This window comes from Paroedura picta, chromosome 3 (genome assembly GCF_049243985.1).
Source record: "Paroedura picta isolate Pp20150507F chromosome 3, Ppicta_v3.0, whole genome shotgun sequence".
NCBI classification, from domain to species: domain Eukaryota; kingdom Metazoa; phylum Chordata; class Lepidosauria; order Squamata; family Gekkonidae; genus Paroedura; species Paroedura picta.
Genome location: NC_135371.1, coordinates 153,155,209 through 153,182,307, shown reverse-complemented (window position 1 = coordinate 153,182,307; position 27,099 = coordinate 153,155,209). Strand labels below are relative to the sequence as shown.

Here is a 27,099-nt window from a genome sequence, read left to right as displayed (position 1 = left end):
CCTTAGTTGTCCCCATCCTGTGGTGGTGGTGGTGGGGAATCAGAATGGTTGGTGGAAAATGCAGAACTTGCCTGTCTGGTGTTCCGTCTTTGCCCATTTCACCTCCTGCCTGATCCCCAAAGCTTTGTGGATCTGTATTCATTTATGTGCACCGGATTTGTCTTCAAAGATTGCTGCTTGGGAACTGTTTTGGTGTAAGTCTCCCCTCGAGCACATTTTGGAGAAGCGGCACACACCTTCTCTAAACAGACTGTGGTTAGACGGAAAGAGCTCCTCCAACACTGCATCAGCGGGACGAATGCTGCCTGTGCACGGATGCCAGCCTGCTCAAAAGGCCGCACAGTTTGAATGGTGAGCAACTCATCAAGGCAATGGTACAGCGCAAATGCGTTAAGTCCAAATGCGGATTGCAGGATTGCTGGTTCTTTTGCAGCGTTTGCGCCACCCCCGATTTCCACATTCTAAATGCTTTCCTGGGAAATCCTGCAGCTGCCTGTTGGACTGTGAATCCAGCCTGAGCTCTTAAAACCAAACAACCAGGAGCCAGAATCATGCATATTGATGCATGCCATTAGTTTTCCTAATGAATAGGATTTTTTCCTCTCACCATTTTCATTTGCAAATAAAACAAATGCTCCTTCCTACGAGGAGTACTTCCAATGATTTGGGTGTGAGGGCAGACAGGGTAATTACATACATACCCTCCTTAACAAGATCTTGGGCCAATACAGAGGCCAAAGCCAGCACTTGATGGCATCAAAAATTGGGCCCCTCTACCTGTACCTTATCCCTTCCATCTGAACCCTGGAGAATTATGATTCAATTTTGAATCTATTTGATCCCAGGTTCGTGGGACTTTGTATGACAGAGGGGTTTCACCTTATCAGGAGCCTTTTAGGTAACTGGTAAATGGTTTAAAATCATTTTATGAATATTTGAGTATGGTTTTAAAGGTGTTCACCATCCTGAGGCCATTTTTGGAAAAGGGTGTCTAAAAATCGCAAAAATAAATAAAAATAAGTAAGTATTCTGGGGAAGCTCCATTTTACCCTCACAACAGCCTTGCAAGACCAAAATGGAAAGCAGAGATCTGAATTGCAGACTCTCAGCTCAAAGTCAAAAGACTCTTTCTACTATATCCCCAAGCCCCAGAGGACTATTATCCATTCTAGAGATGCTTCTAATTCAGCTTCAGTGTCAGCCAATTCACTATAAGGCTACTGCTGTCTTATTCAATGTATGCGGCATTTCACATGTAAGACAGAAGTCCTGTTTGCAATTACTTGCCAAAGGGGGGGGGACACTAGAGCTGGAACCAAAACCCCAAAAATCCAATAAAAACTCCAAAGTAAGAGCTGTAAAGTATCAGAGTCACTTAATGTACTAATACATGTACTAATAAGGAAACACACCACTGAAAATTTGGGGCAGCCTTTGGAAGAGAGCTAATGATTGAAAACTAGACATCTTTCATTAAGTGGCGTTTGTTGGCTGCTGTACATATTTTCTATGTGTTAAGAACGGGTGTGTGTTAAAACCAGATCTTTGAAGAAGGCCCTACAAGGGCCGAAACGCGTCGGTCTTTTGGTTCACATCGTGCATAGCATACTGGTTTGCAGTAGCCTATTGGGCTGGACATATGTTTTTAATTCCTCTAGCTGTTTTTTAAAAATTGTGCACAATAAAAGTAATATAATTTTAAGAACATTTCAGACATCCAACTCTTGTAGGTCCTAACTGGTATGAGTTGGGGTGTTTTGGGTCCTGCAATTACGTAGGGACAAGCCCCACAGAATTCAGAGAAATGTGCCACCTAGTAAAGGGTTGCCAGGTCAAGCAGCCTGTCCCTCATCATCGGCCACTAAATAGCTACTTGCTACTCTTCTCAACGAGTGTATCTTAAGGACAAACCCCAGGAGAGTTGCTGCGCTAATCGACTGCAGCCAACAACAAAGGCTCTTTCCGCAAAAGAGCAATTCCCCAAATTGTTCTCATTTGCTCATCTGCATTTTCTGGAACATGTAGATGAATTATGAAACAAAAGGCAGCAATGATTCCCTTAGCAGAAGGGAGTCATTCAGTGCTATTAGTTTGCGTAGAGGAAGAACCATTTACAGACCTTACTGCACTATGAGATCTAGTGACATGTCCAGATTGTTAATGATTCTTCTTATTGTAAAAGTATATTCTTGTTCTGAAGGTCACAAACGGAACAATTGGACGGGTACAGTCCTTTATGATATATCTCCAGTAGGCAATGAATCACATTTCAGAAATGCATCCACCTTTGCTACAGCAGAAACATGAGTCTGCCCTTGAAGACAAAAAAGAAACATTGTGTGAGCAAAATAAGAATAATAAGGAACTATAATACAGTACACGGATGTCACAGGCTGAGTCTAACAGGTTGGCAATGAAAGTGGATTGAAAAAAAGGAGTTGGAACCATAGGTGCCACAAGGACACGTGTCCTAGGCCCCAAGGTTCAGATTTCAAGAAGTGTGTCAAGCATCTAAGGAAAGAAATGGGGGAGACAACAGAGAGCATCAGCAGCGGATGAGAGAATATGAAGGATCTCATCCTGTTTTGCTCTTGTTATATCTCAAGAAATATGGGCCACCAGTGGGGGAGGGGAGGTAGAATTGTCAGATCCAGGTAGAGAAACTTCTGGAGGTTTGGTGACAGCACCTGGGAGGACAGGGACCTCAGTGGAGTACAGTGCCATAGTGTCTACCCTCCAAAGCATGGATTTGCTCCAAGGGAATCGATCTCTGTAGTCTGCAAATGACCTATAATTCCGGGGGATCCCCAGGTCCCATATGGAGGCTAGCATCTCTATTGGGAAGTGCCATGTAATTTAGGTGATAGTTCTTCAGAGGTCTGGGAAAGATGAGACGGCGCTTCCAGATGATACTCTGTGTCACCTGGAAATTCCCTAGAACAGGGGTAGTCAACCTGTGGTCCTCCAGATGTTCATGGATTACAATTCCCATGAGCCCCTGCCAGCAAATGCTGGCAGGGGCTCATGGGAATTGTAGTCCATGGACATCTGGAGGACCACAGGTTGACTACCCCTGCCCTAGAGTATTACTCCATGGAGCTCATTTTCTCTTATGCTCCACCTTTGGGGGTGGGATGGGAAATGGGGCTGAGGTTGGGTGATTATCCATCCCAGGCAGGTATACGGGAAGCCTAGGTTATGCCCACACTGGCCTTATGGAAACAAAGGAGATAAACAGCGGACCCTGGGATAAACACACTGCCTTGTTTGGACCCTGCACCTTGCTTCCACCTGTGCCTTTCTTCATCCATTGTGAGAGCCATCTTCTGCTGTTCTGTGCTCTTCTCTGGCTCTCTGTCCTTCTTGGTTCTTTGAAAGATGCTGATCTAGCACGAATGGAAGCTCATAGCAACAGATGAACACGCAGTGAAGTGGAGTATCACCTCCACAGTGGGAAAGGGAACAGTGCAAGGAGAAGCAAGGCTTAAGATCCAAGCCAAGGTTTTGTATCATGCCAGCTTTGCTGGAAAATTACAGATACAGAAGAAGTTCAACAATGCAGAATTAAACGGGATGACGTAATACTGGAAACCATAGCCAAGAAGAACCCAAAGGCCTTCAACTGCTTAGACTCCATGAGGATAAGAAACCATATCTATAATTGATTTATAAGGAAGAGGAATTGCAAGGCTAAGGAAAGCCAGACTGTGATCTAAACCTTACTCTTCTTAAAGCGGAAGGTCCATCTATGATTCTATCACAGCAGCAGACAAACCCTGTAAGACTTAGTAGCACTTAATTGTTATCGCTCCATGTATTTCAGGGCTGAGCCATTAAACCACGTCTCGGGGATCCTTAGATTATACTAAACCTTATACCAGACTTTCTCAACTTTCTAACCACTGAGAACCCCTGAAACATTCTTCAAGCTTCGAGAAACCCCAGAAGTGGCCTGATCATGTGGAATGTGGCTGGGAAGCATGCCTGTGCACATGCCCACCCAGTGTTCCTCCCCTTCCCACCACCTCCAGGCCCATTACTGGCCATTTCGGGAGAGCTGGGTGGATCAACATGACCATACATGGTTATCTTACCCGACAACGGTGTAACAGACTTTAAAAGTATATTAAAAATTAATTTGCACACGGGGAAACCCTTCCAGAGCTGTCAAGAAAGCCCAGGGTTTCACAAAACCCTGGCTGAGGAAGCCTGCCTTATACAAAAATAAAGAGTAGGGCTCAATCTAGATTCTCGTTCAAATTAGTACAGTAGATCATCATATGCAATTGGCCCAGCCAGGGGATGGGGTCTCCCTTGTCCAGAGCGACAAACCCAGGTCGTCTTAGTAGTGCATGGAAAGGCAGGCCAACAAGATCCACAGCAGTGGCCGTGACTGATTTGGAGCTGGCATCCAAGCATGTTGCCAGTGGTTGCAAGGGCACAGAGATTGTTCTCCAGAAACACTGGCAGCAATCCCGAAATAATTTATTTCAATCAGGCTACCTCTGACCCAGTGGTCGTCTGCTGTCAATAAGGTGCTGTACCACGCAGGGCGTGCTGCCAGGGGTTGGCTGGAACAAAAGGCTATTGTCTTCATCATTTCCTGCACAAACTCCTCTGCTCACTTCAAATTTTGTAAAAATCAAAAAGACAAAAACAAGCAAGTAGGGGCGGCTCTGTTTTTCTTCTGTTTTTCTTCATGCTCTGTCTGGTGCAGCAGATTGATCGCTTTCTTCCCTGCACACAGAAGCCCGACAGCTCACCACATGGGTTGCTTTCTTCTAATTAAAGCAGCCCTGCCAAGTAATCGGCTGGGTCTGTCAATGGCCCCTCTGCTGCACAGACACCGCTGAATGGACGGCCTTAGAGGAACAGAAAGGCCAAAGAATGATCCCCCCTCCCCTGAAGGCAGCTGCAGTAAGATTAGCAGCAGTCACCCCCAGGGAGAGGTAAGGAAGAAAAGGCTGGGAACTGACACCCAATTTGGCACCTCAACATGGAGGATGGGGTGGGGGAGGGAGAGGGGGGGCATGACTCAAATCTTGATCAGATGGAACCGAAGGAAGTGGCTTTCTGGGGGAGCTGAGCAGCCTCCTTTCCTGGAGATTGTAAACACACTTGCTAGCAGGGAGGAGGTGGGAGGAGGTGAACTGTGGCTTCCAGTCCTGCTCTCTGACTGAGGCCATACAAAATAGTGGGACTGAGCTCAAACGACTCAGGTTTTGGCTGTTGTTCTTTCTTTCACTGACTGAGTCCAGATGGCACAACACGCAGTGGCTGGACAGTTACTTATCATGGGTGCTTTAGACTGATCCTGTATTGAGCAGGGGTTTGTAGTAGAGAGCCCTTTCCAACTCTATAGTTCTATGATTTTAACGAGGCTTATGCTAAGGCAGGGGTCCTCATATAAGGTTGCCTTCCATAGCAGCCATTCTGCTTGCGCCTTCCACCTGTGGCACACTCATTGTGTGGTGGCACCTCCTACCCTTTCTCAGAATCCAAACATGCTTCTGTTATAGGGTTGTCAACACTGGGTTAGGAAATACCTGGAGAGTCTATGGGTTGAGCCTGGGGAGGATCAGGTTTGGAGAAGGGAAGAACCTCAGCAGGGTATAAGGCAGGACAATCTTTTCTCCAAAGAAGAAATTTTCTCCAGGGGAAATGATTTTGGTCATTTAGAGCAGTGGTCCCCAACCTTTTTATCACCGGGGACCACTCAACGCTGGGGACCACTCACCGGGGACCACTCAACGCCTTTTACTGAAGCCCAGTGGGGGGGGGGGGTAGTTTACTCCTCTACTCTCAACCACTGCCCTAGTGCTCTCTGATGGCTATGGTCATGTTTAAACATCCCTTCAAAATAAGATACAGACATGCCACAACAATGAAGTGTGTTGTAAAGGGCTGGGGGGGGTGAAGTAAAGGGCCGGGGGGGGGAGAAGGCGTCCTTCAGGGCCCACCTCCAATTAGTCGAAGGACCACATGTGGTCCACGGCCCACAGGTTGGGGATCGCTAATTTAGAGCAGTGGTAGTCAACCTGTGGTTCTCCAGATGTTCGCGGACTACAATTCCCATGAGCTCCTATCAGCATTTGCTGGCAGGGGCTCATGGGAATTGTAGTCCATGGACATCTGGAGGACCACAGGTTGACTACCCCTGATTTAGAAAGTTATAATTATGGGAAATCTCCAGATACCACATGGAGGTTGGACTTTATATTCATCAGCCGTGTTGAGCTTGTGGGCATAGGTTTGTCAGCCTCCAGGTAGGGCCTGGAGATGTTCTAGAGCAGGGTTGGCCAAACTACAATTCCCATGAGCCCCTGCTAGGATAATGTTCTAGAGAAGGGGTAGCCAAACTACAATTCCCATGAGCCCCTGCCAGCATAATGTCCTAGAGGTACAACTGATCTCCAGACAACAGAGATTAGTTCCTCCAGAGAAAATGGCAGCTTTGCAAATGGATTCAACAACATTATAAACCAATGAGGTCCCCCCCTCTCCAAACTCCACCATCACCAGGCTCCACCCCATTAATTTCTAACTATTTCCCAACTCTGATTTGGTTACCCTATACCAGAGAACATGTTGGGATTCTGAGAAAGGGTAAGGGGTGCCACCACAATTACTGTCTCACAGATGCAAGGACCAAACAAAATGGCTGCTACGGAAGGCAATTCCAAAATATTGGAAGAAAGCCAAACATCATTCTATAATGGGACTAGCTATTTTCCCTGCAAGGCATTCTCTGCAGACCAAAAAGTGATGCTTTCTGGAGTTTTCTGAAGCACCTCTTCTTCCATCGCTTTATTATGGTATCCCAGAAGATTTGGTCCTGCAAGATCCAGAAGAATGTTACTCAATTGATATATTTTTATCTTGCACTGTCTCCAAACTGGTCAGGGCAGCAACGGCCCTGATAAATTTTATTGCAAATAGGAATTTTAATCCAGGTCTCCCTGGTCCCCATTCAGCACTCTAACCATTACACTACACCGGCTCTCCAAGTTTAAACTCACAGGTTTTTCCAATCTGAAAACTGCTTCCTAGGAGAGAAGACTAAATTGGTTCTGTATCGGCATGCCTCAATGGGGCAATATATGCGGGCATTATTAACCGAGACTTTTTGACAGGTTGGGGGAATTCACAGGGAAACTTCTTTCTTAGAATAATTCCTCAACATCATCTCTCAAATAGGTTTTGTAACATGGGCAACCCCAAAGGAGGGAAAACAGCAGGCGAGAATATCAGTAGTTATAGCTGAAACCCACATTTTATAAATGAGAGTTGCTTTACTTGTCCGACATTACATTGAATGAAATCCAAGGGAACCATTTTGAAAATGTTAATTTGCCCCATGGGAACCTAGGCACCAGATGAAGGACTGCAACGACTGGCAGATACAAGAAAATCTGAGATGAAGAACGTTTTCTGGAGGGGGGAAAAACCCTATCTGGATAATTTGTTTTGATGGATACAGAAAACAGAGACCTTCCTGATTATTTAAGTTCCATCCTTTCATATTTTGGAGCTAATATTTCTATGACAATCGTTAAATCTTATAACAATTTTAATCAGCAGAATTTATCTCATTCAGCCTTGTGAGATATCCTCTTTTTACAGATGAAGATGCTAAAACTGATAGTAACTTGCTTCAAGGTACACTGTGTCCATATTGGACTTAAATCCAGACCACCCTGATCTATTTCCTTTGGCCCTGGATAACCAACAATACAACCTTATGCTGAATTCGGCTTCGATGCAAGTAACTTTGCATAGGGTTACACTGTGAGATTCTCGCCTCCTCGTTAAGATTCTCTGCGATAAGTTTCTAAAACAGTGTTCCTATATATTAACTTCCAGCCTTACAGCAAACATAATCGCTCCACTGAGAATTCTAGGGCCTGGATTTAATTTCACAGTGTGATTTTTAAAAAATAGAAAGTTTCCATGTGAGTTGTTTTCCAGTTTGCTAATTAAAGCTCACATTGACTTATTAGGACACAGGTGGTCTCTAAAGATCATTAAGTCCAAGAGCTTTACATTTGTATACATCGTTTGCTGAATACAACCGGAAACGAACAGAGAGCTATTTCACACACCAGAGTATGTGTATAATATAATCCAAGAGCAACAGTCCTAGAAGAGTTTATTTATTTTATCTGTTGAAGTCAATGGGTTTACAAGTGTGTAATTCTGCTTAGGCTGGCAGTCCGTGACCTACATAATCAGTAATGGTATGTTAGTTGGATAACAGCTGTGAGACAGAGCATATACTTGATGATCTTACCAGGGTGGATTTGAAATCATGACTTAAATCCCCGCTAAGACTCAATTTCAATCATGGTTTTCTGCATAAAGGCTTATTCTCTCTGTCAAATACAGAACAAAAGATCTTCCTGCCAGTTTCACTATGAATTGACTGGATCCGGCAGATGGGATCTGATCATCGGCTGGCCAATCACATGTATGCTATTTTATAACATTTTTTTTTCTGTGAAGAAGAGGTATGTTATCTCTGCAGACAAAAATTCACAGTTTTAAGAACTGCAAAACTAAGATAATCTTGATAGAAAAATTGCCCATAATAATTTTAGAAAAACCTCTGGGAGAGAATGACATTGTCATTGGATTAATGGAGTTCATGTCTAACCCCCCCCCCCTAAATATATGGTTATACAGCCTCATACTGCATAATTAAAAACTAATCCATATTTCATAATAGACTTTGGACTTTATCTGTAAATCAATTTTTCCTCAAAAAGCATTCTATTAAAATCCATTTTAAACTTTTAAACTTTTAAAAACATGGCTTAAAAGCCTTATTTTTACACGCAAACACACACACAAAATCATCAAATGTTATCTATTCTCCAAGTTTTGTTTCAATCACCTCCTGTTACATGGATCTCAGATTATCAAGTTGGGATATAGCTTCATCTGAGATTTTGGAAAGCCAGAGTAGCCCAACTCCAGTCAATTTAATATATGAAAGATTTAATATATGAAAGTTTCTGAACAGTCAGCAAGGATATCTCAAGTAATGAGCATAGCAGTAGTCTAGCTGTAATATTGAAAATGCATGAACTATGATAACTGAATCAGTTGGAAATGGCCACATCATTATTATCAGTGAGAGCTGGTAAAGACACTTCTTACCACCTCTACAATCTGGACTTTTCAAAAATGGGTGTCCTCCTCACCTCCCCAAGCATAAGGCTAATCAATTGTCCTAACCTTGATCTTGTCTGGAGCCTCAGTGAGCTCTCTTGCATTCATCTGTTTAAAGTAGTTACTAATTACAGTATTCCCCTGTTCTTTGCATATCTCTGGATGGCTTACAAAATAATTAAAACATATGTGTGCAGCAAACAGACCACCTAATCCATGGTGGGAAGTATTAGAGCCATCTAACTACAAAAGCCATAAAAACCAGAGTCAATTGCGCACTCTCTCAAACACTATTAATTCACAAGCCTTCCTGAAGTCTTGTTCTTGCTGGTGGTTCCAGACTTCTAAAATGTTCATGCACTGATTACTGAATGTCCCATTTTGCTTACTATGTGTAATCTGTAAGGTTTCTATCCATCAGGTAATGACTGGAGCTTTCCAGAAAGTTAAACGGGTCCCTAGACAATAGAGATCAGTTACCTTGGAGAAAATGGCTACATTGGAAGGTGGGTTGTAGTGCCTTAGACCAGTGGTCCCCAACCTTTTTCAGGCTGGGGACCAGGGGGGGTGAGAGGGAGGCCCTGGGACCGGGGGGGGGGAAGCAAGAGGGAGAGCAGCGCTCACCACGCAGCACTCGCCGGCAGGTGCAAACACGCAGGCACGGAGCTGTCGTGCATGCTCATTTGCAGCCGCCAGTGGGCGCTGCACTGTGGGGGGGGAGGCGTGGACACAAACGCGCAGGCGCAGCAGCTCCACACCTGTGCATTTGTCCCCACCGGTGAGCGCTGCATGGCGAGTGCCGCTCTCCCTCTCCCCCCCCCCCCGGTTTCCGGGCCTCCCTTCCGGGCTGCAGCCTGGGGTTTGGGGAACACTGCCTTAGACCCTGCTGAGGTCCCTCCCCATACCACACCATTCTCCAGGTATTTTTCAACTTGGCTCTGACATCCCCAGTAATCTGCCTAAAGTTGCTATGAGAAAGGAGGACTTCCTCCCTCTCTCAGGAAGCTCATTCCATAAGACAGGAGAGACAACCAAGAAGGTCTTGCCTAGCACAGATATCAAATGGGCCAGCTGCACTGAGTTGCTTGACTCTCAGGGGCAGATTAATTTTAGAGCCACTTGGTGGTGGATGGTGGTTGTGAGGGAACACAGAGTGGATATGGTGCTATTATGCATGGCATGTTCTGCTTCTGGGAGCTTTGTGAAAGACACCTAATACTGGGGTTCATGACAGGCAACTCCAAAGCTATTCTCAGTTACTGCACAGGACTACAGCATAGTTGTAAAGTCCCCCCTGTATTACATGCACAAGTTTCCAGGATTAATTCATTCCATTCCCATCAAAATATTGCAAGTGATGGATATGGGCGTGGCCTCTCTTGAGGTTCTGCAGAGCCAATGCCAGTCAAAGAATTTGGGCCAATAGTCTCATTTTTCAAAAGGAAGTGTCATAGGTTTTCAAGGTAGAGAACTTTGCGTTCTTCTCAAAAGAATGTTAATTTCCCTCAGTCACATTTTCTACACCCCTCTTCTTCCAATAGGAGCCTTAATCCCTGTTCTCCCTCTCCTTTGTTTTATAAATATACACAAAAAGGTGTCCATCTAGACTGATTTCTTTCATCTTTGAAGACAGACTAATTGGCCACTTAAAATGGACAAAGCACACCATGTGCATCAGGAAAAGTAGGTCATTGGCTCTCAGTTCAAGCACTCCTTGATTAATATGCGTGATGTCATCTCTCTGTTAAAGCACAGCAGGACGCAATTCAGACCAATGCAGAGCACTCATTTTGAGCCTGTGGGTCAAAGGGCAGCAAAAATGTCTCCAGAAACACTGTTCTACACAAGAACTCACAGACAACATCATCCTATTCAATAAGCAAGGTCTGATATGTCAAAAGATTCTGGTGGTAGCTTGTTATGGCAGATCCGAATACTGCAAACTATTTTCTCTTCAAACATATGCCACATTTCAATGTTCAGAAGGTCGATCGGTTCCACACCAGTGGGGCCACTCTGGGCCACTGCCATGTTGTGATGGGGCAGGATGCCTCCCTGCTTCCTGTGTCCCAAAGGGGACCATTTACTGAGGCAGACCCTGTCCGCCCTGGATTACTGCATCCTCACAATGCAGCTGGAGTGGAAAGGTTCCACCACACGGGGGGAGGGGGGAGCGATGGTGAGGTTATTTGCATAAAAATTGCATACAATTGTGCAAATAATTAAAAAAAAAAACATTCAGCCCATTCAGCGGCACCACAAAGTACCACTGAGCCGAATGGGGCATTTCTTGTTCCTGTTGGGATACCATAGTTGGGGAGGCGCCAGACCTGGAAGGCCCAGCTCTTCCCCAACCACACAGGCCTGCGCCTGGATAGACCCTGTTGGTGCCCATGGGGGAAAAGCGAATGTGGGAATATCTGCATTCCTTTTCCACGGGGCAACAGAGGGCCCAAAGTGGGAGAGGGCTAGGAGGTGGCCAGGCTGGGGCAGATGCCATGTGGCCGTGGGGGTTTGCCCTGCTGCCATACAAGTGCTAGCCCAGCCTTTTTCCCTCCTGTGGAATCGGTCTTCCACTGTTTTTCTGCTACTATCCTATCATGAATAGTTGCTGTCCACATATTTATTAAACCAAACAGAATGGCACCTCCTGAATCATCTAACTTGCTGCTGCCTTGGCTCCTTCTGATCTCCTGTGCCTCCTGGGTTGACTCTTGAAGGGAAATATGGTCAGAAGGATGAAAGGAGGTAGCTGGGGTGGCCCACGCAACAAAATGGGAATATTGCAGTAACCATTCTTGATTACTAAACTTACTGAGTTTGACTATGATGGCCAGACATGAGCTGATTATTTGGCACCAAATTCAAATGCTCCCCATCACTGCTTCCCCCATCCCGCCCCTGACTACACATGCATGAAAATGCTGCCAAGCTAAACACTGAATGGAAGGTTTTGCGTTTGTTTGTTTTTTAAACCATGGCATTTATTTATGACTGATATGTTTTGTGACTGATTTAACTGTCTATTTAAATAACTGTGTGCTGAGCACAGCAGCAATACAGCAAGGAGAGGGAAAGCAGAACTCAATCCAGCTGTCAAGATTAGGCTGTGGTGTACCATTAATGCGCACAGAGAAGAAACCTGCCAAGCTGTCTCTTGTGGGTCGAGAGATCACAATCACACTAATAGCATCTCCATGCAGAAATGTTCTGGTCTGTCTGTGGATCCAGAAATATCACAACAAGGAATGGTGTTTGGCTTGCCGGGCGCCTAACAACTCTCTGGTTTTTGCAGTCCCTGACAGACAGAAAAAAACAAGGAGGCATATCCTGGTGGGAGACACACTGCCACATTCCACTCCCAAAAGTATATGTGATTCATGCTAATATGAATCTTGCAGGATGCTGGAAACGTTGTCCTTTGTGGAAAGCAGGTACGGGGCGTTGGATTTGGAAGGTGTCTAATTTAAAATGGATGGTTGGGAAGAAAACTCAAAGGAGGGAAAATCCACAAAGGACAACGTTTACATAAAGCCCCCTCTGCAAATATTGATAACTAGAAAATAAGCCCGCTGTAATCCAAATACAGCGGGCTCTAGGCTGGAGGTCCCGGCTCCGTGCAGGCGGGGCGGGCGGCGGCTGCAGCGAGGCGGGGGCATCTTGTGGCGGCGCAGGCTGTTCCCGGCTGCGTGGGCCCGTTGTTGGTGGCGGCATCTGGACCCTCCTGGTCTCGCGGGCAGGCGGCAACCTGCCCTATGGACGGCGAGCCAGGTACTGGCGCTTTTCGGCTAGATTTTTTTGTTTTTTTTAATGTCGGTGGCTCCTCGGAGTTTTCTGTTGCGGCCATGAGGGCTGGAAGCCCCCAGGCCGGCAGCTTGACGCGCGGCGAGCCAGGTACTGGCGCTTTTCGGGTGTTTTTTTTTGTTGGTTTTTTTAATGTTGGTGGCTCCTCAGAGTTTTCTGTTGCGGCCATGAGGGCTGGAAGCCCCCAGGCCGGCGGCTTGACGCAGCGAGAGGCGCTTTGCGCCTCTCAGCGCGTCAGGCCGGCGGCAAAGAAGCAACTGCGAGCCGCGCTGCGCGCGGCTCGCAGTTGCTCGGGGCTGGGAATCGGAGGGACCAGTTGGCAGGCGCTTCGCGCCTGCCAATTGGTCCCTCCGATTGTCTGTCCAGAGGAAGGGTCCAATCCGGACCCTTCCTCATCCCGGACACATCCCGCCTCAGAACGCCTTACCATTTTATTTAGTTTGTGGCGCCCGTGGCGCCACGGGCGGTGTTAAGATTTATGCCTGGCTTTATAACCCCCATTTTTTATTCCAGATGCAGAAAATAGAGATTAGAAATAATAAAGCAGTGTGCAAAGAAACTATTAATTGGGATACCCAAAACACCTAACAGGAATGCTAGAAAATCAATACAATGACATTTCTCTAGCTGAAAGCGATTGGGTTTGTGTTCTCACTCAGTTTCATCCCCCTATTAAAAGAGTGATCCACAGCACTTAGGATGGCTCCTAGATCAGATGTTCTGTGAAGGAGTACTCTATCATGCTAACAGCAGACCCATATTCTTTAGAATTAAAAGGAATCTAAAAGCACTTCAAAGAAATATAGTCAGAAGCAACAGATGATGAGAGTTTCATGCAAATTCCACTTCAAGAAGAATCAAGTATATATTTTTTTCTCTTAACTCACCTGCAAAGTGAATTTTCCTCTATTCATACCATCATAAGATCTGTATAGTGCTGAATCTTGCTAGCACACACCCATATGCACATGTGCACAACAATTCTAAGAAGTGTTCAATTTTCCAAACACCCTAATCTGTAAACACATCTTTTGTACTAGCTGAAAATGTGTTACCCTTTTCTGAAGATCCAGTTTCAATCCTCCTGGAACTTGATAGGTAAGGTCTTTTACCTGAGAGACCCCCAAGGAAGTCCAGGGTTGCTATGCAGAGGCAGGCAACACCTCTGGATGTCTCTTGCCCCAAAAGTGCTAAGTCAGCTGTAACTTGACAGCATTTTCCATCAAGCCTGGGGAAGAAGTGCTCCTTGGATATTACAACAGGAGAGAAAGCCAACAGAAACTAAAATTTGATACCACTTGCACAGGATAAAAATTTGCTCATATATTTTTAGTAAGTTGGGGAATTAGTACAGTTCAAATGAACATCTGAAGCTCCCTTACGGTCAGTCTTTTGATCTGGTGATCTCACGTCTTTGGTGGAGAAGAGTCTCTTCTAACAACTGGCTGAGACTTTTACTGGAGATGCTGGGAACTGAACCTGGGATCTCCTGCATGAAAAGCCTGTGCCCCTTCCTGATAGTTATGACAATGTTTCCCATTTAGAGAACGCAAGTGGGGAAGTTGACACGTACCCTCTGCTTCAGATTCCATGGGGCTGCCTCCATTGTTCACACATCGTCAGCTGTATCTCCAGAACTATTAGATCTGTAAGTTCAGAGACCAAGACACTGGGAGTTCATTCCAGCTCTTTATTGTGACCCCAGCATGATGGTACAAACAGCAACTGAACTAAAACTGAACTGGAAGAAACCTGACAACAACCCCAACTTATATACAAATAAAGAACAAAAGATCTTCCTTCCAGTTTCACTATGAACTGGCTGGATCCGACAGATGGGATCTGATCATGCGCTGGCCAATCACATGTGTGGGATTACGATACTGTCCTGGACCGCAAGCTTGGTCCTCGGAAGGTCTACAGACACCACAAGAACGGTAAACATTTCAAAAAATTAAATGCTGAAGCTCTGAAGACTTCATTCCATGGTTTTAGAGTCTATGAACCACAGAAAAGAAACAACATATTGTATATGCAGATATATTCCACAGAGTTCAATCTGCAGGGACAGAGAAGCAAGAAAAGAATAATAGTTTTTTTTTTAATATGCTAGTAAAATAATCTGAACCCCAGTGTCTCTTAAGCAAAGACAGCATCTACTTCATTGGAAGTAGACACAGTTTGATCAAACAAAAGAATGATTTGCAGAGAGAGAAATCTCCAGGCCTTTATAATATAACACATACATTTCTTTCTTTAAATTATTATTGCATTTAAACAGTAAGAGTGTTTTTTTTAAATGAAAGTGCTTTATAACAAAAAGACATGGGTTCTTAATGCATAGCTGTAGACATTAAACATATAATTCAGCTGTCAGGTGAATACGGGTAATTTCCATTTAAATGAGTCACGGCTAGGTGGCACATTACTCTTTTGCCATGTTGGATAATTGTCCACTGGGGATCTTCTTAGAAATAGTAGTTAATACACTTTCAAGGTGCCCAGGGAAAACCCTGAAGACAAAGCACCATATTCAGCAGAGACAACATCAGAGTCAGGAAAGGCAATTTATGGGAACTGCAATATCCGATGGAGCCGTTTCATAGTTTTAAATAGGATTATAACCACAAACCACAGACAGCATATGAATTTCTCATACAGACGACTAGAATAATCACATCTGACACCAACAAAAATGAGCTAGAGCCATGATTTCCAAAGCATGTAGAAGTTTGCTCTCTTGGGAGATGTGGACTTTCTGGAGGAGGCCCAGTTGCTGCCTGACTCTTCCCAAACAGCAAAGATTCATTGCCAGTTCCTGGTTTCTCAGTGCTAATAATCAAAGGAAACAAACTGTCTGTTTGTCCTTCCCTCAATGGGATGTTGACGCAATCCTCCTGTTGTGTACAGAAACAATTTTATGGATTTCTCCATAGACTGTTTGTCTAGCCTGTGGCCAATCCCAGTCTACTGTGTAACACAACCTATAGAGAATGAATGCCTGAGGGATTTGCGTTCCAATTTGTACAAATCTGGGAAGGAGGAAAATGCATGATGTTCCCCTCCCAGAAGTCAGAATCCTTGGTGGTGGCAGCTAGGAGTCTCATCCTTGCTGCCTGAAGGGAGAACAAGAGAAGGTTAAAGAGTAAGGTTGCCAGGCCACTAGGCTGCCCTGCTGCCCTGTTTGGCTGCCCTGCTTCAGTCAAAATTGCTGTGTGTCAACAGGCAGCAGTCAAAATTGCCAGAAATTTGCCCACTGTTAGCGGGGCCCTCCATTGATTAGGGGTGGGAGACGGAAGGTGATTGGCTGGCTGCTAGACAGACAGGCTAGCCAGTTTGAGGAAGAGGCACTCAGGGGTGGGACAGGTGCCCTGAGTGGGTGTTAAGCACTAAGTAGCACTTAAGCCATGAGACGCACTCCTCCTTCAAACCCTTACTAGAAATATATTATGTGGAACAGATTTATTAAATTTGTATACCGCCCTTCCAATATGGCCCAGGGTGGTATACAAAATGTTAAAATATGTAACCGCTGGGAGGAGCAGTCTTCATAATTCTCTAAGCCCTAAGTGGGCGGAGAAAAGGGCAGAGCTGACAAGAATTCCAGCCATTTCGGTGAGGAGCCAATCGGTAGGTGCAAAGCGCCTTCCGATTGGCCCATTACCCGAATGGCTGGAGTTTGGTGGGGGCGACGGAGGCTTCCCTGCAGTCCTCTGAGCAGGCCCGCCGTGTTGGGCCAGCTCTGAGGCCCGCAGGGAAGTCGGGGACTCGGTGGGGAGGGAGGCAGCCAGGGAAGGAGCAGGCCTGACGCAGCCCACAGGGAAGCTGGGCAATCTGCAGGGAGGAGGGCGGGCAGGGGAAGCTTCCCCGCGGGCCTCTCGGAGGGGAGTGGGTGGGCGGGGGAGGCTTCCCTGCAGGCCTCAGAGCAGTCCCGCCCGTTGGCGACGCGGTTGGGAGGGCGGGGGCCCCGTGCGGGGGTCCTGGGGGCACAGGGGCCACTTCCGCTGGGCCCCCCCTTTCAAAGCCCGCTCTTGCGAGTGGGCTTTGAAGCCTAGTTAAGAATAATTTAAAACCAGCACAATATATCAACAGAATAAAAATATCTGTACACCGCCCGTGGCGCCACGGGCGCCACGGACTAAATAAAACAGTAAGCCCTTGGAAGGGGGGCTGTGTCCGGGATGAGGAAGGGTGCCGATTGGCCCCTTCCCCCCGACAGACTATCGGAGGGTCCCTCCGATTCCTTGCTGGAGCAAATGCGAGCCGCGCGCAGCGCGGCTCGCAGTTACTCCTTGGCCGGCGGCCTGACGCCTCGGGTGGCGCGAAGCGTCAGGCTGCTGGCAAGGGAGCACCCGCCAGCCGCGCGTAGAGAAGCGCCTCTCGCCGTGTCAGGCCGCCGCCCAGGGAGCCCCCAGCAGCCGCCCAGCGTGCGGCTGCCGGGGACTCCCGTCCTTTCTTCCGACGGACCTCCGAAAATGGCTGCCGCCGCCACCAGCCAGCCACCGCCGCCAGCCAGCCAGCCGCCGCCGCCAGCCAGCCGCCGCCGCCAGCCGCCGCCGCCGAAAATGGCCGAAAATGGCCAACCTCCGAAAATGGCCGCCGCCAGCTAGCCGCCGCCGCCAGCCAGCCGCCGCCGCCGCCGCCACCCGCCCTCAACGAAGCCTCCGGTAAGGTTCGCTCCCTTCCTGCCTGCTGCCCTGTCCTTCCCATTCTAGCGCCCATTGTATTTGGATTACAATGGGCTCTTTTCCTAGTAACATAATAAAACATAAATATCAAATCAGCAGCACTGAGTAATAGCAGCCTCCAGAAAATTGCTGCCCATAAGTCTCCAGACCAAGTGTCATACAGTAAAGGTGTTTTGTAGGGGAGGGCCACAGATGCTATTAAGTCATTGGCCCCAACCAAAAGCTTAGTGGAAGAGCTCTGCCTTGCAGGCTCTGCAGAACTATGCCAGCTCTGACAGGGCCCAGATGGCCTATGGGAGCTCATTTCACAAAGTAGGAGCCAGGTCTTAAAATGTCCAACCTAAGGTTGAGGCCAAACATACTTCCTTGGGGCCAGCAACCACCAATTGGTTAGAATTTGCAGAGTGCAGTGCTCTTCGGGGGATATAGATTTAGGTACAGAGCCTGAGGAGGGTGGAACCAATATCGGTAGGTTGGAGATCAATTGTAATTCCGGGATATCTCTGCACCCCACCTGTAGTTTGGCAACCCTAGTATATCGTTACAGCAGGTTATTTCATACTCTTATCCTTAAAAAAAAAGTATGCTGAATTCTCAAAGGCTGAGAAGCCCTGCCCCAGGGATTGACCCGACTCAGTTATCTCTTAATTTGAAGAAATTATTTTATTTAATAAAACTTAATTTTAATTCTTCACATTTGCTACTCATCCCAATACTCTGATGATTTGACTGACTTTTTTACAGCGCCATCCTAAGTGGACCTACACCATTTTGAGCCCACTGAACTCAAAGGACTCTGGATGGCATACTTCATTCTCCGTCCTTCCATTTTAGCCTAACGATAACCCTGTGAGGGGGGTTGGACTGGGAGGGCAATGAGCTCAGGGTCGCCCATTGAACTACATGGAAGAGCAGGGATTTGAACCTGGGTCTCCTGGGTCCTAGTGTAACACTTTATAGTATAATAGTTGGTGGGTGCTCATTGGACAGAACAGAGGAAGATGATAACATTTTCATTTCTGACTGATTGACATCTCTGGGCTGCCAGCTCTGGGTTGGGAAATATCTGGAGATTCTGGAGGTGGACCCCGGGGAGGGGGAGGTTGAGCTGAGGAGGGACCTCAGCAGGCTAAAATGCCATACTGTCCCCCCCCCAAGCCACCATTTTTTCCAGGGGAACTGATCTTGGTTGTCTGGAGATCCATTGTAATAGTGTGAGAGCTCCAGGTGCTCCCTGGGAGTTGACAACCTTACTGACTAAACAGCTTACACGATTCCCCTTTTCTTCCCATCAGAATGCCAGTATAGTATAGTGGTGGGAATATCAGGCTACATTCTGAGAGCCCCAGGTTCAAATCCCCACTCTGCCATGGAAGCTTGCTGGGTGAGTTTGGGCCAGTCACGCAATCGCAGCCTCACTGGTACAGATTCCACAACAGTGGCTGCTGCAGTTGTGTTGTGATGGAGGAGCATGCTCTGCCACTTCCTGTGTCCCATGGGGGACCAATTTTGGTGGCGGACCCTGTCTGCCCTGGATTTCTGCGCAGCCAGGGTGGAAAGGTTCCGTCACATGGGGATGTGGCATGGGGGGGGGGGTGTTATCTGCACGAAGGTGGGATTGTGTAACAATGTAATCTTTGTATACATTTTAAATTGTCCCACCTGGCATTGCGAAGCACTGTGGAGCCAAATGGGGCATTTCTTTTTTCTGCCACAACACTGTAGGGGGGAAGAGTCAGGTCTTCCACACATGCCTGGCCCAGCATGGCTGCCAATGGTGTTCACAGGGAAAAAGGGAACATGGAAATATCCTTGTTTCCTTCCTGCAGGGCAGCTGAGGGCCTAAAGCGTACCTGGACCAGTGGGGGCCAGGTTGGCATCGATGTCATGTGGCCATGGGGATTTTCCCTGCTGCTATACGAATGCTGGCCCAACCTTTTCCCCCCATGTGGAATCAGTCTGGGTGGTTGTGAGGACAAAATGGAGGAGAGAACTATGGAAGCCACGGGTCCCCACTGGGGGGCAAGGTGGAGTATAAATGAAGTTAATCAGAGGACTACAATTCTAAACAGACTTACATTCTGTTAAGTCCACTTACTCAATGGTTTCAAAAGGGTGTAACTTTATTCAGCATTCTGCTACCCACCCACCTCCCAAAAATTAAAGAATGGCTAGAATGTAGTTCTGTTTGGTCACAGCTTCCCTTGGCTCGTGGCTTCAGTCCTAAGTTTATCTGAGATGATGATCCCTGTCTTAGAGACTAAGGAGAACAGAGAGCATAAAGCACGTCTATTTAAACCAGAAGGAATGGGATCAATTTCTACCAATGTCAGAGCCAACCACACTTCCCACAGAACTCATTGGGTTGCTCAGATCTATTTTTGGATCCTCTGATGGTAACTACACCAGATTTAATATCAAACAGACTGCAAGCGCCTTGTGGGAACTGCAAGCGTTCAAGGGACCTTTTGTAACTTTCGCCACTTTACCACCCCTGATGGCAAAAGCCAAGTACAGATGGGCCCCGTGGGGTGTTTGAATGAGTATCTGCAGAACTGGGAAAGAAACTAGTGGTTGACGAGACATCTGGGGGGAACCCCCCACCACCGCCAACAACGTTCCAAAATGTATAAAATGCTATTTTTCTAGGCCTCTGTGACTTTTGATATGTTGCATTTTAAACAATCTCACATTGTTTATCCAACTGCCCTCCTCAGCTACATAAATGTTTCAGTTGGCACCTTGCAAATTATTGTCAAGGACAAAGATGGCAGACCCAACATTGTTAAAAAGTGTTTCTTTTTATAATCACCAGAAAACATTAGGTTCATTCATACCCTTACACACATGCCAATCAGCCTAGGATTGAGTTTTGGCAGCATTAAGGCCCTCAGACCACTGAAGGCCTGACCCCATATTAGAGTTGCCGGCTCTGGATTGGGAAATACCTGGGCATTTTGTGGGTGGGTCCTGGGGTGGGGATGAGAGCAGGGAAGGAACCTAAGCCTGGTTCAGTTCCATACACTCTACCCTCCAAGGGAGTAAAACAGCTGTCATCTAGTCGTAAAGCCAAGAGATCTCCAGACCTGAATGGTTGGTGAAATCTACTTGAATGTACCTGAGGGAGTGTACTTATACACAAAAGCCTAGACCCAGAATTAAGCTTTGTTGGTCTTAGAATCATAGAATCATAGAGTTGGAAGGGGCCATACAGGCCATCTAGTCCAACCCCCTGCTCAGCGCAGGATCAGCCCTAAGCATCCTAAAGCATCCAAGAAAAGTGTCCAAAAGCATCCAACCTTTGCTTGAAGACTGCCAGTGAGGGGGAGCTCACCACCTCCTTAGGCAGCCCATTCCACTGCTGAACTACTCTGACTGTGAACATTTTTTTCCTGATATCTAGCCTATATTGTTGTACTTGAAGTTTAAACCCATTACTGCGTGTCCTCTCCTCTGCAGCCAACAGAAACAGCATCCTGCCCTCCTCCAAGTGACAACCTTTCAAATACTTAAAGAGGGCTATCATGTCCCCTCTCAACCTCCTAAAAGTGCCAGTGGACTCAACTTTGTTCCAGGTTTAAACATGTTTATAATCTGTGTCAAACTAAACATACATTGTATTCTGACCTGGATTATGGCTAACATCATCCACCCAGTATTTGGTCAGGCCAGTGATTCCAATGACATCGAATGGGCCTTCCCAAGACAACCCCTCACGGGGGATGTCCTCTGACAGGTTGAATTGGAAAACTGCTTTGTGTTACCGAGATGTTGAGATTTTAACAAGGTGATTTATTTAGAAAAAGAAGAAGAGTTGGTTCTTATATGCCGCTTTTCCCTATCCGAAGGAGGCTCAAAGCAGCTTACAGTCGCCTTCCCTTTCCTCTCCCCACAACAGACACCCTGTGGGTTGGGTGAGGCTGGGAGAGCCCTGAATAGGCTGCCTAAGGAAGTGGTGAGCTCCCCCTCACTGGCAGTCTTCAAGCAAAGGTTGGATGCACACTTTTCTTGGATGCTTTAGGATGCTTAGGGCTGATCCTGCGTTGAGCAGGGGGTTGGACTAGATGGCCTGTATGGCCCCTTCCAACTCTATGATTCTATGATTCTATGATATCACTGCTCGGTCAGAACAGTTTTATCAGTGCCGTGGCAAGCCGAAGGTCGCCCAGCTGGTTGCATGTGGGGGAGCGCAGAATCGAACCTAGCATGCCAGATTATAAGTCCGCACTCCTAACCACTACACCAAACTGGTTCTTTGTTTATTGTTTGTAAGGTCCTTAATATCCATGTTTTATTGATGTGAATGTATGTTGTACACTGCCCTGAGCTACATGGGAGAGCAGGATATAAATTAATGATGATGATGATGATGATGATGATGATGATGATGATGATGATGATATGCATCAGTCCAGTCTGGTAATCACCATAAAAATATATAACCAAATTTACAGTTGGCTCATGTTATCTTTCCCCTGTATACTAGTGCCGTACCAGTGCTATTATTTCATTATAGATGAATGTTTACTCATTAACTTCTCTATCAACCCTATTTGGCAAGTAAGGGCTTTTCAGTATATAGCAGCGTCAACCCTTCACCATTTACAGTTTCAGAAAAGAAAAGGGATATGGTGCTATAAACAGATCAAAGGGGTTGATTATAGGAAGTGTTTCCCAAACTAAGATGTTTCAGAAAACTAGAAGACATGCAGTAGATTATTCAATCCATTTTCGTGTCCTAAGCAGGATATGCTCTCCTGCAGTTCAGAATTTTTCATCTTGGGTCTGACCTCAAATTTTAAACCTTCATGCAAGGAATACTCTGCATAGTCTCCTTTTGCAACATATTCCATTGCTGAATGTTTAGGATTAGTGCATTAGTATGCTGGAAGGGAAATCAAGTGTCTTTGCAATTAGAAACATATGCCAAACTAATTGCTTTTGAGGTCACGTTGTGGGTAAAAGAAGGAAGTGAGGAGCTTTTGCCTTTTGATGAGATAAATAAATGCCATACATCCGGAAGTGTAACCCAATCCAAAGCAGAAGTCCCAGTTCAAAAGGGGAGAAGGAAAAGAGTAAAACACATATAACATTTTGAATCCAACCGGTCTGACAAGGAGCTCAGGGTGGAATTGATGGTGCCATCCTCATAACACCCCTGCAAGATAGGACAAATGCAGCCCAGATGGAAACAGGAAGTCACTCCATAAGATCTCTTTTCCTCCCATGTAGCAAGAATGTTAGTGTTGAACTTTTTAAAAATTCTGGAGTAGCTTTTAATGCAAAGGATTTTTCACACACAGTCCTTGAACTCTTTCTGCTCTGCTTCGTAGATATTCCTTAGGTAGATTTTTGTACTGATTAGAAGCACACAGAGTAATAGACAGGAAAGGCTTAGCCATCGGTTGGGTTCCAGTTAGAACAAAGACTCTAGATGGCTTCTGGATCCGACTAAATACAAGCAGTTGATAGTAGTGAAATTGGGGGGGGAGGGGGGTTCTAAACCAAACAAAGTTAGCCACTAACCGCTAGCTCAGGGGTAGTCAAACTGCGGCCCTCCAGATGTCCATGGACCACAATTCCCAGAAGCCCCTGCCAGCGAATGCTGGACATCTGGAGGGCCGCAGTTTGACTACCCCTGAGCTAGCTGATGGAATGCAGCAATTCAAATGTATGCCTAGGTCCTACAGTTTCATTGTACATTATCACACAACCCATATATAGTCAACCAATACAACTGTGTTGATCATAATGGCAATATGGAGCTAATCTATAGATTTGATTATATTTACTTACTTAGAAATGCTATATACATTTCCTTAAAGAGAGGCCTGTTTAAGGCAGCTCACAAAGTAAAATAAAATCATACAGATTGCAAAAACGATCAATGATCAAGTCAGGGGGCATCAAACAATATTCGATATCCTAAAATATTATTCCTGAAACAGTCCTCAAGTTAAAGGCAGGTCATAAAACCAAGAATGATTGGCAAGAATGATACATATAATATGTATGCATATAACAGGACGAAAAAAACTACGTTTAATTATGGCATGTAGTCAAGTAAAATACAAACATATTTCAACAAACTTCTTTGTGCATGGTTAAAATCAGACATGCAGACATATTAAGTGTGGAGCCAAGGCCTGCACATTATAAAAATAGTAATAAAAATCCTTTCATGAAGTCGTTGTTAGCTATAAATTGCATCATAAATTCAGACTTGCTCTCTTGCTTGGCCTACAGCTCCATAGGATGTTGGAAGGAGTATGTTGGAGCCAGCCCTAAATTAGATATAGGAGGGCAGAAGATTTTGTTATTGCTGCTTGGTTAATATCACTACATATAAAAAGCCCCTCGGGGGCTTCCCTGCCACTCTGCATCTGGCTCACCTTTGGTGCTCTCCAGCGGCTGCCATGGCTGGGGCTCCCCCTCAGCATGACACTATGCAGCTGCTGCTGGCAGCGCTTCCCAGTGGGTGGCGGGAAGTCAGAGGCGCTGGTGAGAAAGCAAGTGGAGCAGGGGCTCAGTTGGTGGCAGCGATGTCCCTCGGCAAAAGACTACCCCCCCGGGCCTCAGTAAAATTGTCAAACATTGACCGGTCCCCGGTGATAAAAAGGTTGGGGACCATCCCAACACCGCCCACGGCGCCTGCCGATTGGTCCCTCCGATTCCCAGCCCCAGCAACTGCGAGCCACACGCAGCGCGGCTCGCAGTTGCTCCTTTGCCGGTGGCCTGACACGTCGGAGGCGCAAAGCGCCTCCGATGCGTCAGGCCGCCCGCAAGGGAGCCCCCAGCAGACGCGCACAGCGCAGCTGCCCGGAGCTCCCTGCCTGGTGGCCTGACGCCCGAGGGAACCGCTGCCGACAGACCGCCGCCTGGGGGAGGCCCCGCTGCACGAGGGAGGCCACTCACTTGCTGGATGCTGACGCCCTCCTGCCCGGGTCCCGGTGAGTCTCCCCGACGCGGGGGGGGCCACGCAACGACAGACACCCCCCCCAGGTCAGACCCCGTCGCCCACACGCCCGCGCCCACGTTTGCCCTCAGCTAGCGCCCGCTGTATTTGCACGACAGCGGGCTTGATTCCTAGTATACAACATAAAGCATGAATTCAGCATTTGTTATACAAATGCAACTACCTACATTCATAAGTACTATTACAGCAATATGCTGGAATTAAATACAGCCATTTACACTCTTTGAGGTATTTCTTAAATTTTAAATGTAAGACTGAGATTCGCCATCTGTTTATTAAATATATTATTGAATTGAAAGTATAACAAAGCAGGATACCATTTCTCATTCACAGTAATACTGTAGGATAGACTTTCCCATTCCTTTTATTTGGGGGTTTGCTTTATTACTTTATTATGTGCAGGCCTAACTTGGCTCCACATTAGCTACGTCATCCCATCTGATCCCAGTCAGTCTCTGTTTCTAATTTTGACTGCTGATGAAGATGTTTGTTGAAATGTGCTTGGTTTTACTTCTCTATGCATACAAATATATATAATATTTATAAAAAATGAATGCACTTTTGGGGGAGTGGATGCTTTTATTTTTCATAGATATAAATTCAAGGGTTTGTTTGTTTTTTTAATTGTGATTGAAGACACGTCCTTTTTGGGGGGGTGTTTTTTCATGCAATCCATAAGAAAAGCACTAACTTCTCAAAAGACTCTAACTGCTGAGTGCAGTGTAGAGTCACCAGCCTTTCTGACTTGCTCTGGTTGTCAGCAGAAGATGGCAGGTGAGGCTTTACAGAAACATAAAAAAAAGAAAGCAGGGGGAAGGAAGAGAGAAAGCAGAGTCCGATGCCTCTGAGATACCAATGGGGACTCCACTAATTGCTCCTGAAAATATTTCCTAAGCATCCAATCGGCTGCTGGACTGGGCGACATCCCAGAAATCAGCTTAATTTATTAATCGTACTTCAACCGAAAACAAAACAATATCCTGCTTGTTCCTGCTGTGTGTTTGATCGCTTGGCAGGCATGTGGAAAATGCCCTAAACTAGGCTAGCACCTTTTAATTTCCACCTTGCAAAGGAGGGAGGCGGCTTGACAGTTCAGAGAGGGAGAGCCAGAGCCAGAAAACAAGCAGGAGGCTGCAAATAAACAGCTGGCAGCATTCAGCGCCCGTATTGTGGCAGAATCCTAATGAGCACTTGGTTCCTCTGTATTATAACCTGCTGCAGCCTTCTTTGGTGTGCCCAAAGTTCGGATACACAGGAGCAGCAAAATTATCATAAAGAGCTTACCATAAAAGGCTCTCCGGATAATGGTTGATACAGCATGGACACAGTGAATGGACATATGCTCTTACAGTGATCTGGAGCTCTGCAGATTGTAGGCTGCCTCGTTAATGTCAGTGGAGGGAGGAGAGTGGTATATCCCTAAACTGCTTCTACACAGGGATTTCCCCCAGCATGGGCTGCAGGGAGCAAAGGGCTGAGGTGATCCCACACCCACCAGGGCTCTCTCTTTCCCCACTTTGCATGAGGGAATAAAAATCTCATTTTCTCTGGCACCACCGGGTGGCTGCAGGTGTAGTCTCCACCTGGACTTCAAGGGAAGGGGGCAAAGAGCTAAGCTCTGCTTTCATCATGCTCAAGATGGGTTTTTTCTTGCCTTGCCAAGTCACACCAGAGCATTGCAGCACAACTCGGTATGGAAGGGGCCCCTCTTAAATCACCACTAGATCATGGCTTGGTGCAAGGGCAGCAGAGAAAAGGGGTAATGGGGTGGCAGCAGCGACAGGACATGAATGATCCATTCAGGACCTTGTTCTAGCCCATCCTTGGCCTGTTTGGTACTGCTGAAAACATAAGGGTGCACAGTGTAGATGGGCTTCCCCCACTGCAATGAACAGGGGCTCCTTTGTTGGAAGGGGAGTCCCACCTGTGTATCAGAGTTCTATCACCATTCACAATAAACTGATAGATTGGAAGGAACAGCTTTAGAAAGAACCCACCGTTCAAACTTGCTCTGCATGCGATGGAGAACGCAGTGGTGGGATACACGGCCCTAACTCAGACTGCAGTTTCAAGAATTACACAGGAGAAAAAACAACCCCGTCTGCAAATAAAAAATCGGCAGGGCAAAGAGAAGGGATTCTAGCCCAGCTCTCAACCTGTTGGTTTGCTAGTTGCAAGGTTCTTCTTTTTTCTTCTTCTGGATCTCCTTTAACAAAAGGTGACCGACCATCTGTCTTCCATAATCTGACACCTCTGCACTCTGCCATTTCATTCTGGTGCATTTCCCTTACCAGTCTGCTTCTGAAGTTCCTTTGCAATACAACAGTTACTTTGATGTCACCCGCTGAATGTCTTGGAAAGTTGAAGTGTCCGCCTACAGCTTTTTCAGTCTTGTAATTCTTGATGTCAGATTTGTGGCCATTTATCCTTTGAAGCAGGATCAGACTTATTTGCCCTATG

At 46.3% G+C, this 27,099-nt stretch overlaps 1 protein-coding gene across 2 annotated transcripts in view; it reads right to left on the bottom strand.

The window, feature by feature from the left end:
- The window catches only part of RAB11FIP4 (RAB11 family interacting protein 4), a 239,466-nt gene that overhangs the window by 114,227 nt on the left and 98,140 nt on the right, over positions 1-27,099 (bottom strand). The gene's annotated exons all lie outside the window — the stretch shown is intronic.